Genomic DNA, 11,568 nt, shown 5'->3' on the forward strand with positions numbered 1-11,568 from the left:
GTTTTACAGATGCCACTGTTGATATTGCAGACTACATTGAAATGTCTATTGAAAAACTCTAGAACCTGTGAAAACCATTTGACATTCTGCTGACAGAATCAAAACACGTCGTTTACAATCAACAAATTGAAATAAAATAAGAAGGGAATGACAGAAAGTGATAGAAACTTTCTGAGGGAAATCAGTCAAGTGGTGAAGGCCAAACAAAGGACATTTGACACGTAAATGCAGAATCATAATTTCGGAAATCTGTTTTTTTTGTCCTTTTTTTTTGGGCCGTTCTGTCTTTTTTTTTTTTTTTTTTTTTTTTTTTTTTGCTAGTCTTACTAAAAGATTTTGAAGCTGCAAAGAAAGTTTCCGATGCTTTTTCATTCCTCTGGCAATTGCTGTCTACATCGGAAAATCTTTTGGTCAGGAACTACGAGTCATTTGCACAAAATTATAATGTTGATGTAAATAGCGAAGAACTTTAAGACGAATTATTCGACGCGAAAACTTAAGTACACTGGCACATTTCGAAAATTTCTTCAGAAACTCTTCGGCTTACGCAACAAAGTATACAACTACGACAAAAGAATTTAGAAACTTCGAGAGATATCAACTGAATTATATTTTAACGGCAGAACACGAAGTAGATAAAGTTATAAATAATCCTTTCCATGAGCACAAGGCCAGCAATTTTAAGGGAGGCCCAAGTCGATTATATTCGACCCCAGTATATGACACATTTTATCGATCCCGAAAGTTCCCTTCATCCTCTGTAATATCAAATCAATGCTGTGTTATTCCGCGGTGGATGTTGAACTCAGAACGTAAAGACGGACGAAATACCTATTTCTTTATTACCCACAAGGGACTAAACACAGAGGGGACAAACAAGGACAGACATAGGTATTAAGTCGATTACATCGACCCCAGTGCGTAACTGGTACTTAATTTATCGACCCCGAATGGATGAAAGGCAAAGTCGACCTCGGCGGAATTTGAACTCACAACGTAACGCAGACGAAATACCGCTAAGCATTTCGCCCGGCGTGCTAACGTTTCTACCAACTCGCCGCTTTGATAAAGTTAAATAATAGTATGTAGAACATTGGGTTAGGGCAACCTTAGACTTTCTTCTATCCATGGGATTTTCAAAAACCCAACATTTTACACATCGTTTTATTAAGGCGATGAGCTGGCAGAATCGTTAACGCGCCGGACAAAATAATTAGCGGTACTACTTCCGACTTTACTTTCCGAGTTCAAATTCCACCGAGACCGATTTCGCTCTTCGCCCTTCCGGGGTTGGTAAAATAAGGTACTAATTGAGCAACTGGAGTCAAAATAAACGACTCTCCCGCCCCACCACAAATTTCAGGCATTGTGTTTACAGTAGAAAGAATTAATTATAAGCATTAATAAATCTCCGAACGAGATATAAACAGTAACCGCTCGACAACGTAAAGTGTACTAGCCATCTGAATGTACCATGCGTTGACGAGAGGCAAATACCTTGAAACTATAGTCCGTATGTATCACTTAGGTTTTCGAGGGAGGATGACCTCCCTTTGCAAATAACACAAGGGCACTGAAATTGTGTCCAAGGCAAGCTGGAGACGTTGATCTCCTGGGGCTAAAAGCGTCAGTAACACCCCACCCCCAGTGGCTAGCCACATTCAGATGGCTAGTACACTTTACGAATTAATTATAGTTTTATCGCTATTAAAAAAAACAATTTACTTCAGCACAAGATGGAATATATCGTCCAATAAAATGGCGCATCACTCCGCATTTTTCTCTCGAAGCCAGCAGCGGCACCACAAACAGAAAGTTCATTCAGTAGGCTAAAGAAATAAAAGTGATGAACAATAACTCAGAAGAAGAATTCTGTACTCTAAAGGACACGCTGAGCGCTTCTACTAAAGCAAAAAAGAAAACAGTTTAATGTTCTGATACGTTCCTAAAACTATTTTTAGCCAAAGTTTCTTTTGATCAAGTTCCTAATATCAGAACATATTTTCTCAGATGGTGTTTTCGGAAATAGAAATCTCTTTTGAATCTTAAATTTATAATCTATACTTTAAAAAGGTAGTGTAAAAAAATTGAAATTTCATCGCTTGTCTTTTTTTTTCTCCCATCGGTGGATGGGGGTCCGAAAACATTTCTCTTGATCGCAAACATACTCAAAGATTTAGAACATATATAAAGACACGCACAAACACACACACATGCACACACACACACACACAATATATATATATATATATATATATATATATATAAATGGATATGTAGAAATACATACACGACCATACCTGAATGTATGTATACATTCATAAACGCATAGATGCAGGTGTGATTTTGTCGTAAGAGGCTTACTTCCCAACCGTATCGTTTCGAGTTCAGTCCCATTGCGTGGCACCTTGGGCAAAGACTTGCGAGTCGATTTGGTAGAGGGAAACTGAAAGAAGCCTGTCGTGTGTGTGTGTGTGTGTGTGTGTGTGTATGCATACATATATGTGTGTGTGTGTGTTACCCACCACAGCTTGGCAACCGGTGTTGGTGTGTTTAAAATCTGTAACTTAACCTCTTTAACTTCGGCAAAAGAGACGGTAGTACTGGGCTCGATTTGTTCGACTAAAATCCTTCAAAGACAGATAGATAGATAAGGTGTTTGGGGGTAAATTTGCCAATTTTTATGACCCTTTATGACCCTTTTTTTCAGGAACAGCTTGATATAATGGTGAACAGTCAATGGAATTAGAGAGCATAAAGATTAAAGTTGTAATTGAGAAAAAGTGAGCTGATATGGAGAACTGGAAGCCATCTGAGTGTTAGAAAAGAGTTCTCAGTATCATGATGATTCGGGCCAGGTATCAAAATTCCATCATGTCTGTTGTTCAATGCTCTGCGAACACTACAAAGACTGTAAGACGTGACGTGGACAGCTGCTACGAAGCCGTAGCCAACATGAAGAGAAACAGCTGCTACGAAGCCGTAGCCAGCAGGAAGAGACACAGCTGCCGTTCTGACTGCGTCCGCATGCTCAGATTCATTCAACAACAACAACTGCAGGATAAGGAGACGGAAGATTCGAGCTAGGGAATCTGGGCTTTTGGCGATAGAGGTGGGTGCTGGAGTTGCCACCATGAGGCTGGCCTTCTTTCATACCATTCGTATAGGAGGCACAAGGGACAAATTCTGAGAGTCAAGACCCTCTTCACGAAGGCAAAGAAGCTTCTGAAGAAGCCGAGGCATCCTGTTGAACCGGGGGTGATCTGGTTCTTCTCAGACAAAAAGAAATTCTGCTGAAATTTTCGTAAAGTGAATATAGGAGAGAGCTCACGATACGTTATGCACACTGAATAAGTTTTAGCCATTGTAGGTGGGGTATGATTGACTACAGTGAATAAATGCCATCAAATTCTGTAAGTATCGTTTCGTAAATAGAGAAAAGGAATCTGTTTACTCACATATTATACGACATTAAAGGCAGCCGTGTGGTCAAGAGGTTTGCTTTGCAATCACGTGTTTTGGGGTTTAGTTCCACTGCGCAGAAACTCGGGCAATATCTTCTGTTATAGGCCCAGACCAATCAATGCCTTCCGAGTGAATTTGGTTGACGAAAACTGTGGAAACCCATCGAGTAGGTATGTCTGTATATGTCTCCTCACCGATACTGGTTTGTTTTCGTCCCTATAACAGTTTCTGCCAATGAGACTTATAATACGTACTAGACTTAAAAAAGATAAGTACCAGGGTTGATTTGTTTTAAGCTCTTCAAGGCGGTGCCCCAGTATGGGCATAATTTAATGACTAAAACAAGGTGTGTGTGTGTGATGGATAGCAGCGGTGCCACAGCGTATCTACATTGATATGAATTATGAGATGTCAATGAAATTTCAATAATCGGGGGAGAAAGAATTAACTGTTGACGTTATTGGATGGTAATATTATTGTAGTACATGGCTACACAAATGTAATTTCAATACAAATATTTATAATTATTTGGGAAGGAAAATTAATTCGAGGAGTGTGCAGAGAATAATTCATTTTGCAACTAAATTAGTGTGTAATGTACTGCGAAGAGAAAACTAATTAAATTGGTTAATTTTAGAGTAAAAATCTCTCATTTAACTTCACACACACACACACACATACATACATAGAGTGTGTGTGTATGTATGGGTATAGATGATTGGTTTAAAAAGTTTTGCTTCGCTACCATATATATTTCTTTACTACCCACAAGCGGCTAAACACAGAAGGGACAAACAAGGACAGACAAACGGATTAAGTCGATTACATCGACCCCAGAGCGTTACAGGTACTTAATTTATCGACCCCGAAAGGATGAAAGGCAAAGTCGACCTCGGCGGAATTTGAACTCAGAACGTAACGGCAGACAAAATACCTATTTCTTTACTACCCACAAGGGGCTAAACACAGAGGGGACAAACAAGGACAGACAAACGGATTAAGTCGATTACATCGAACCCAGAGCGTTACAGGTACTTAATTTATCGACCCTGAAAGGACGAAAGGCAAAATCGACCTCGGCGGAATTTGAACTCAGAACGTAACGGCAGACGAAATACGGCTATGCATTTCGTCCGGCATGCTAACGTTTCTGCCAGCTCGCCGCCTTTGCTTCGCTACCATGGTGCGACACCATGGAGAAGCGTGTTCAGCTATAAGCCTCGGGTTGACCAGAATCTGCGTGAAAGCCCATTGCATATGTGTGCGTGCGTGCACAAATTCACATATGTACACACAGTCAGATACAGACACGTACAAGTAGTCATATAGTGTGTGTGATATAGTCTTGATATGTACTTAGTGTTGTCTGCGTTGAGAAATAGATCGACTTTGGCTGCTGCCTCCTCAAAGGATGTTAACAGCTACGGCGGTACATATTCTAAACTTGGAACGATACAGTGAAGGTTAGCATGCCCTCTACGTAAGGGTGACACGCAAATTCGGAAACGTTCCATATTTTTTATAGGCGCAGGAGTGGCTGTGTGGTAAGTAGCTTGCTTACCAACTACATGGTTCTGGGTTCAGTCCCACTGCGTGGCACCTTGGGCAAGTGTCTTCTACTATAGCCCCGGGCCGACCAAAGCCTTGTGAGTGGATTTGGTAGACGGAAACTGAAAGAAGCTCGTCGTATATATGTGTATGTATATATATGTGTATGTATGTATATATACATATATATATATACATATATATATATACATATATATATATACATATATATATATACATATACATATATATATATATATATATATATATATATATATATGTGTGTGTTTGTGTGTGTCTTCCCTACATCGCTTGACAACCGATGCTGGTGTGTTTACGTCCCCGTAACTTAGCGGTTCGGCAAAAGAGACCGATTGAATAAGTACTAGGCTTCCAAAGAATAAGTCCTGGGGTCGATTTGCTCGACTAAAGGCGGTGCTCCAGCATGACTGCAGTCAAATGACTGAAACAAGTAAAAGAGGTCTTGCACTTCACACGTTTGAAGGAAAAATCATCAGCCACATTGTCAAGTTTAGAGAGGAACACACTCTGTTAATGTCATGTTTGTTTCTGCTTAATGATGAGGCCGTTGCTCCGGATAGGATCATTAATTTGCGTTAAGATGTAGTCCATGAAAGTCAAGGAAAAAAAGGGGGCGAAGATGTCATCCTGAAGGAATCCCGTGGTTGGAGACTCTTCACTTGCACCGTCCTTGCATTACATAAAGGTTACTCTAATTAATCCAGTTCTTTCTACCGAAACGTTGTCAAGGTGAACAAGGTTGCTGTATACGATACGCCCGGAAACAACCCCTGTGGTTCAGAAACCTTGATTTTGTTGCAGCAAAGAGTTATTGCTTCACGAAGTTCCTCATGTGCTTTCCATTTTTACTGGTGTTTGTATTGGAAATGAAGAGTGAGTTTGCAGGGCCTAGAAGTCACCTTTGTGCATGTATCTGTGTGTGTGTGTGTGTGTGTGTGTGTGTTGTGTGCGTTAGATTACAAATTTTCCATCCTTCATTTTTCAATGAAAGTTGTCTTGCCTTCTCAGGATTGAATGCATCTTTGTTATTACAACAGAAAGGAAACATTCTGAAGCAATAACAGAAATGAATCGATTTCTACATAGGAAGATAATTTCCATCGCAAAAGCAAAAACAAAAACAAAAAAAATTAAAAATTCATCCGAAATTTGAAATTTCCCATAAACTAAAAAAAAAAAATGAACATGAATTGAAAGTGCGAGTGTGTTTATTAACTGAGATATTAATAATACTTTTTTACAATAGGAACAAGGCCTGGAATTTGATTGGAGTGGGATAGTCGATTTCATCGACCCCGGCGCTCGACTGGTACATAATTAATCGATTCCATAAAGATGAAAGGCGAAGTCGATCCCGGCGGAATTAGAACCCAGATCGTAAAGACAGATGAAATGCCGCTAAGTATTTTGTTCGGCGTGCTAACTATTCTGCCAGCTCGCCGCCTTGAATGGAGCACTAAGAATATCGTGTTGGAATCAGTTGAAAAACATTGCACATATATATATATATATTTATATATATATATATTTATATATATATATATTTATATATATATATATATATATACTTTTGATGTATTTAAAATTATATAAATTAATTAATTTTATGTATTGGCTTAAGTTTTTCATTGTTTGATTTGCCTAATAGTGGTTTTTATCTCTAATTTAATATATATATATATATATATATATATATATATATATATATATGTCATATTTGACACCTTCTGGTGCATTCGGACATGAGAAGCTCTTCCGATGAGGAAATAGTCGAGGGAGAAAATCCACTTTCTCTAATCGTGTGTGAAAAGTCATGTGTGTGAAAATTATGTCACTAGATCATTGGAAGTATGAGGTTTTGCGTTCTTCAACCACACACACACACACACACACACGCACACACACACATGAAACAGAAACAGTGTTAACCAAAATTGTTACAACACTAAACTCGAAGAAAGAATAAAACGTTAAATAGTCAAGAATCCAGACAATCTGACAATCTTCTTGAAGCAATTTCGATACAGACTACACCAATTCAACTAGCTTGATATTAGTGGTTAGTTTATTCTCCACTTGAAAAACCTTAATACCTTCAAAGAAATGCTGTGAGTGAATCAACGAGTTCTAATTAAAACTTAATATTGCTACGACTCCTTTCGAAAAAAACCAAAAGCCATTCGAATGATGAAAACAGAACATTTTCAGTTGATGAAATTAAAATAATAAACGAGCCGTTAAAAGCAACATCGATGTCTCTTATGTGTTATATAATTTATCGATCGTTTAACTTTGCAATTTATGTAAGACAAAACTAATTAATATTTCTTTATCTTGGATGATCGATATAATTCCCTTCGACATTTTTAATTAACTGTGAAGATGATTGAATAGTAACCTGCATTAGCCATGATCAATGCATCTAATTGAGAGTAAAGAAAAAATTTTCTTGAAAATGTTTACGACAAAAGTAGATTTAAATAAGAACTTGTGATTAAATGCCTGTTAATGCAGTTCCAATATTTTAACAAAAATGCAAATTTCTGATTTATTTCAAGTCAAGAACAAAATTGTTTGAAGTGAGCTGCCCTACTTTGTTCTGAATTTAATAATTTTGTAATTTGGATTCTTGTCAAATACAATGTTTCCTAGGATAATATATTGAAGATGATATATTAAGAAAACTTGCAGTTTCCATTGGTGATATCGCATTATAATTCTTCACTTAACAAAATAATTTATATCTTTAGAGTCAGAAAAAATGGCGGAAGATCTTTGGATCTTTATAGTTTTTATATTGTAACATCTTAATTTGAAACTAGTGATATTGAAAAGTAATCTCAGCCTCGATGCTGAAGCCTAGTGAAGATTACAGACCTGGACAAACATTTAAATTATCTTAGATTTAACATTTGGCATCTCAAATCTTCACTGCAATATTAAATAACATACCAGTTATTTCATTATAATTCTTATAATAAAAATCGCTAGAGATTTTGTGCAGAAGACAATATGACATTATTAAGAATAACTAATGCACTGAGGTGGCCGCGTCGTTATATAAGAGGGAAAAAAACAAAGGCCTTACACTCCGAGTTCAAATTCCAACGAGATCAACTTTACCTTTTATTCCTCCGGGGTCAATAAAATCAGGTACCAGTCACGTATAGGGATCAATTTGGTCGACTAGCCCCTATCCCAAAACTACTGGGTTTGTATCAAAATTGCAAAGTATTAACCCATATAAACCCCTAGTTGCGTTTTCACAACGCAAAATCTGCTCCTGACTGAGCAGACGAAATGTTCAGTAGGTAGTCGACACCCGTCATCTCTTTAAGGAGCTGCCTTGGCGATTCACTCCAGGTCCTCATAGAATTCCACAGCATATGGTGATGAGTCTACTGGATACTGGTTTACAGACGATGAGTGAATCTACTCTGGTTTTGTTAACATTGAAGCCCTCTCCATGTCCATGCTTGGCGTTATCTCCACTGTTCCACAGTTCACAACCTTCATCCATGGTTTCGTCGCCAAATCCAGTCCACCTGACAGCCAACCCTAAGATATCGCGAATGTACTTTCGTCCTTCCATCACCTCATCGACTTCAAAAAGGCCTTCGACCGTGTTTGGCACGACAGGTTGTAGCAGGCGATGAGGATTTACAACTTCGTCAACAACCTTATCGAAGTACTCCAAACATTGTATGAAAACTCATACAGTGCAGTTCTGAGAATTCTTCAAGATCGGAGAATTCTTCAAGGCAACAGTGGAGGTTCCTCAAAGATATCTCCTCTCTCTAGTGCTTTTTAACATATTCGCGCGGAATATTATACAGGAGGCACTTCAAGACCTCCACCCCTTGGTTTCCATTGAAGGATGGCCCATTTCCAACTTGTGTTTTTTGCTGATGATGTTGACATGCTGGGAAGCAGTGAAGCAGAATTACAGGAGCTTGCCACTAGACTAGATAAAGTATCAAGAGCATACAGGATAGAGATCAACCCAAGATCTTGGTTAATTATATCCAAACCATGAACATCATGCTAAACGGACAAAGACTTGGTGGACACCTTCAGGTACCTCGGGTCCACTTTGACCAAGAGCGGCAAGTCTCAAAGGGAGATAAGACTCAGCTTAGCCTCTGCTGCCATAACGAAGCAGAACAGCACAAGGAAAAAGAACTCCATTAGGCTTCCAACAAGACTCAGAGTGTACAAGTCCTGGGTGACTTCCATCCTTCTGTAGAGGTGTGAGAGCTGGACTCTAACAGCTGACAGAGCGAAGAGTCCAGACATCTGAACGCAAATGCTTCAGAAGGCTGTTACACATCCTGTACATTGACGACAAAATTAACAGCTTTGTCTGGCAGGAAATCAACAAATATGCTGGTAGACAGGAACCATTTCTTGTGCTGGTTAAAAAGACGAAAGCCTGCCTGGTACGGTTATGTATCTCGCCACGGCTCCCTGTCAAGAATCTATTCTTCAGAGCACATTTGAAGGAGGGCGAAAGAGGGGACAGACGGAGAAAAACCTGGTTTGACAACAAGGACTGAATAGGCCACAACATAACGAACCTGCTACGCATGATAGAGAACTGGGACCAGTGGCGACAGTTGTCTACTAAAGCGCTTAGAGTGGAACTCAATGACTGGCTGCATCATTTAAGGGATCTTGATGATGATGAGCTAGTTAGTTAGTTAGTTAATTTGGCTCAAAAGCAAAAGCAAGGCCATGTAGGGGACATGGAGTTAAATACAGGGTGGTGTTCATGTAAAGAGTTCAGGCCACTTGAGGTCCAGGGAGGCTTTGAACAAAGCGGTCGTCGGCATCTTCACCATCTCGTCTGGCAGCTTGTTCCACGGATCCGCAACCCGGACGGAGAAAGCTCCTCTCCTTCGATTGAGATGAAATCGTCGCAGGTAGAGCTTTTCGGAATGACCCCGCAGCCGACGCTCCGGAGCAGGAGTGAAGAACAGCTCTTTCGAGAGGTTACACTTCCCGCTTATGATGTTGTGGGCGAGAATGAGATCACCACGGCGGCGCGCGTTTTTCAAGAGAATAAAGGTCGAGCGTCCTCAGCCTTTCTTCGTAGGACAAATTTTTGAGACCATGAACCATGCGGGTAGCCAGCCTCTGGACTCTTTCGAGATGCTGTATGTCTTTGAGAGATAAGGAGAAGAGGCTTGAATCCCATACTCCAATATGGGTCTCACCAGCGTGACATAGAGTGGCAGGGAAATGGCTGCTGTGAGCATTCCGAATGACCGTCGAATCAAAAACAGAATTCCGCGCGCTTTGTTGGCAGCATGGACGCACTGGGCCGAAGGCGAAAAGGAGGAATCCACCAAGATACCCAGGTCCTTTAGTTATAAAAGACGCTATTTGATGTCAGTGGTTGCTAAGCCGAATTTTTAGATGCTCAGAGTTCGATTCTCTTTAGCAGCCTGCTGGCCACTTTCCGTCTTCTAAGGGTATATAGCCGATCTTCTAAGCTATTTTTACCGTTATTCTACGTTCGAGAATTCCTTTATTTTCTGTAAATACCAACTCACTCGGCGCTTCAAAGTTTGTTTATAAAAAGGTATTCAAACTGTCAAAACAAGCACTTTGTGTGTCAATGAAGTCGTTGCCGTTAATGAACATTTTCACCACCGATTACAAGCTCTGAGGAATAAAGTGGTTTTGGCAGAAAGCAATCCAATTTTTGGCAACAGCACAATTATTTTTTGGAAAATAGAGTATCAACAAAGAGAAGCTCTGCATGTTCATATGAAAATTTGGGTGGATCAAACACATATTTATGACAGATTCTCCAGAAAAAATTCCAAACATTATAGAGCACTATATTACTTGTAGATCGCCATGTTCAGTTTCTAGCCTCACTCTTTAGAATTTGGTCAGTCGTTTTCAAAACTTGGAGAATTTATGGAAAAGGAAAACAATGGGGTAAAAAATATATATATGGCTTCCCTAAGGCTGAAGGAAAATTCAATTTCTTCACTGTTGCTGAAAGTACAAAATTAAGAAGAAATGGTGAAGGTTTTTAAAAGTTTCATTAGCCTCAAGGAAGACCGTTTGGTAAAAATGGTCAATGGTTACAATTCTTTACTGGCAGGCAAATGTTGACTTATTGTCTATTGGAGAAAACAGTACGATACTGATCAGGTGTGTGACTAGCTTCCAAACAAAAACTGAAAAATGAAGCACAAGTGTTTGGGAAAATTAATTTCTGAGATTGTTCCAATAATGTGTGTACATTTTCTTCTTTTGTTTTGTATTTATAGCAATTTTTTCGAAAACTGAAGTTAACAGATTTGGTTTAAAAATTCCTTTGTTTTAAGTTAAAACATTTCTGTCCTCATTTTTTTTTTGCTATAAATGGAATGAAGAACATAATGGTAAATATAATTAATTATAACTAGCAGTATTCCCCGGCGTTGCTCGGGTTTGTAAGAGAAATAACTATATAAACATTTTTAGAGAGTTATAGCCCAAAAATAGCAAAAAAAA

At 39.0% G+C, this 11,568-nt stretch overlaps 1 non-coding gene across 1 annotated transcript; it reads left to right on the plus strand.

Moving 5' to 3' along the window:
- The first annotated feature begins 4,879 nt into the window (after positions 1-4,879).
- On the plus strand, positions 4,880-4,985 carry LOC115223351. The gene has a single exon (XR_003882800.1). It is a non-coding gene; the product is annotated as a U6 spliceosomal RNA (small nuclear RNA).
- The last annotated feature ends 6,583 nt before the right edge of the window (positions 4,986-11,568 follow it).

The sequence above is a fragment of the Octopus sinensis genome, linkage group LG22 (assembly GCF_006345805.1).
Source record: "Octopus sinensis linkage group LG22, ASM634580v1, whole genome shotgun sequence".
Classification (NCBI taxonomy): Eukaryota; Metazoa; Mollusca; class Cephalopoda; order Octopoda; family Octopodidae; genus Octopus; species Octopus sinensis.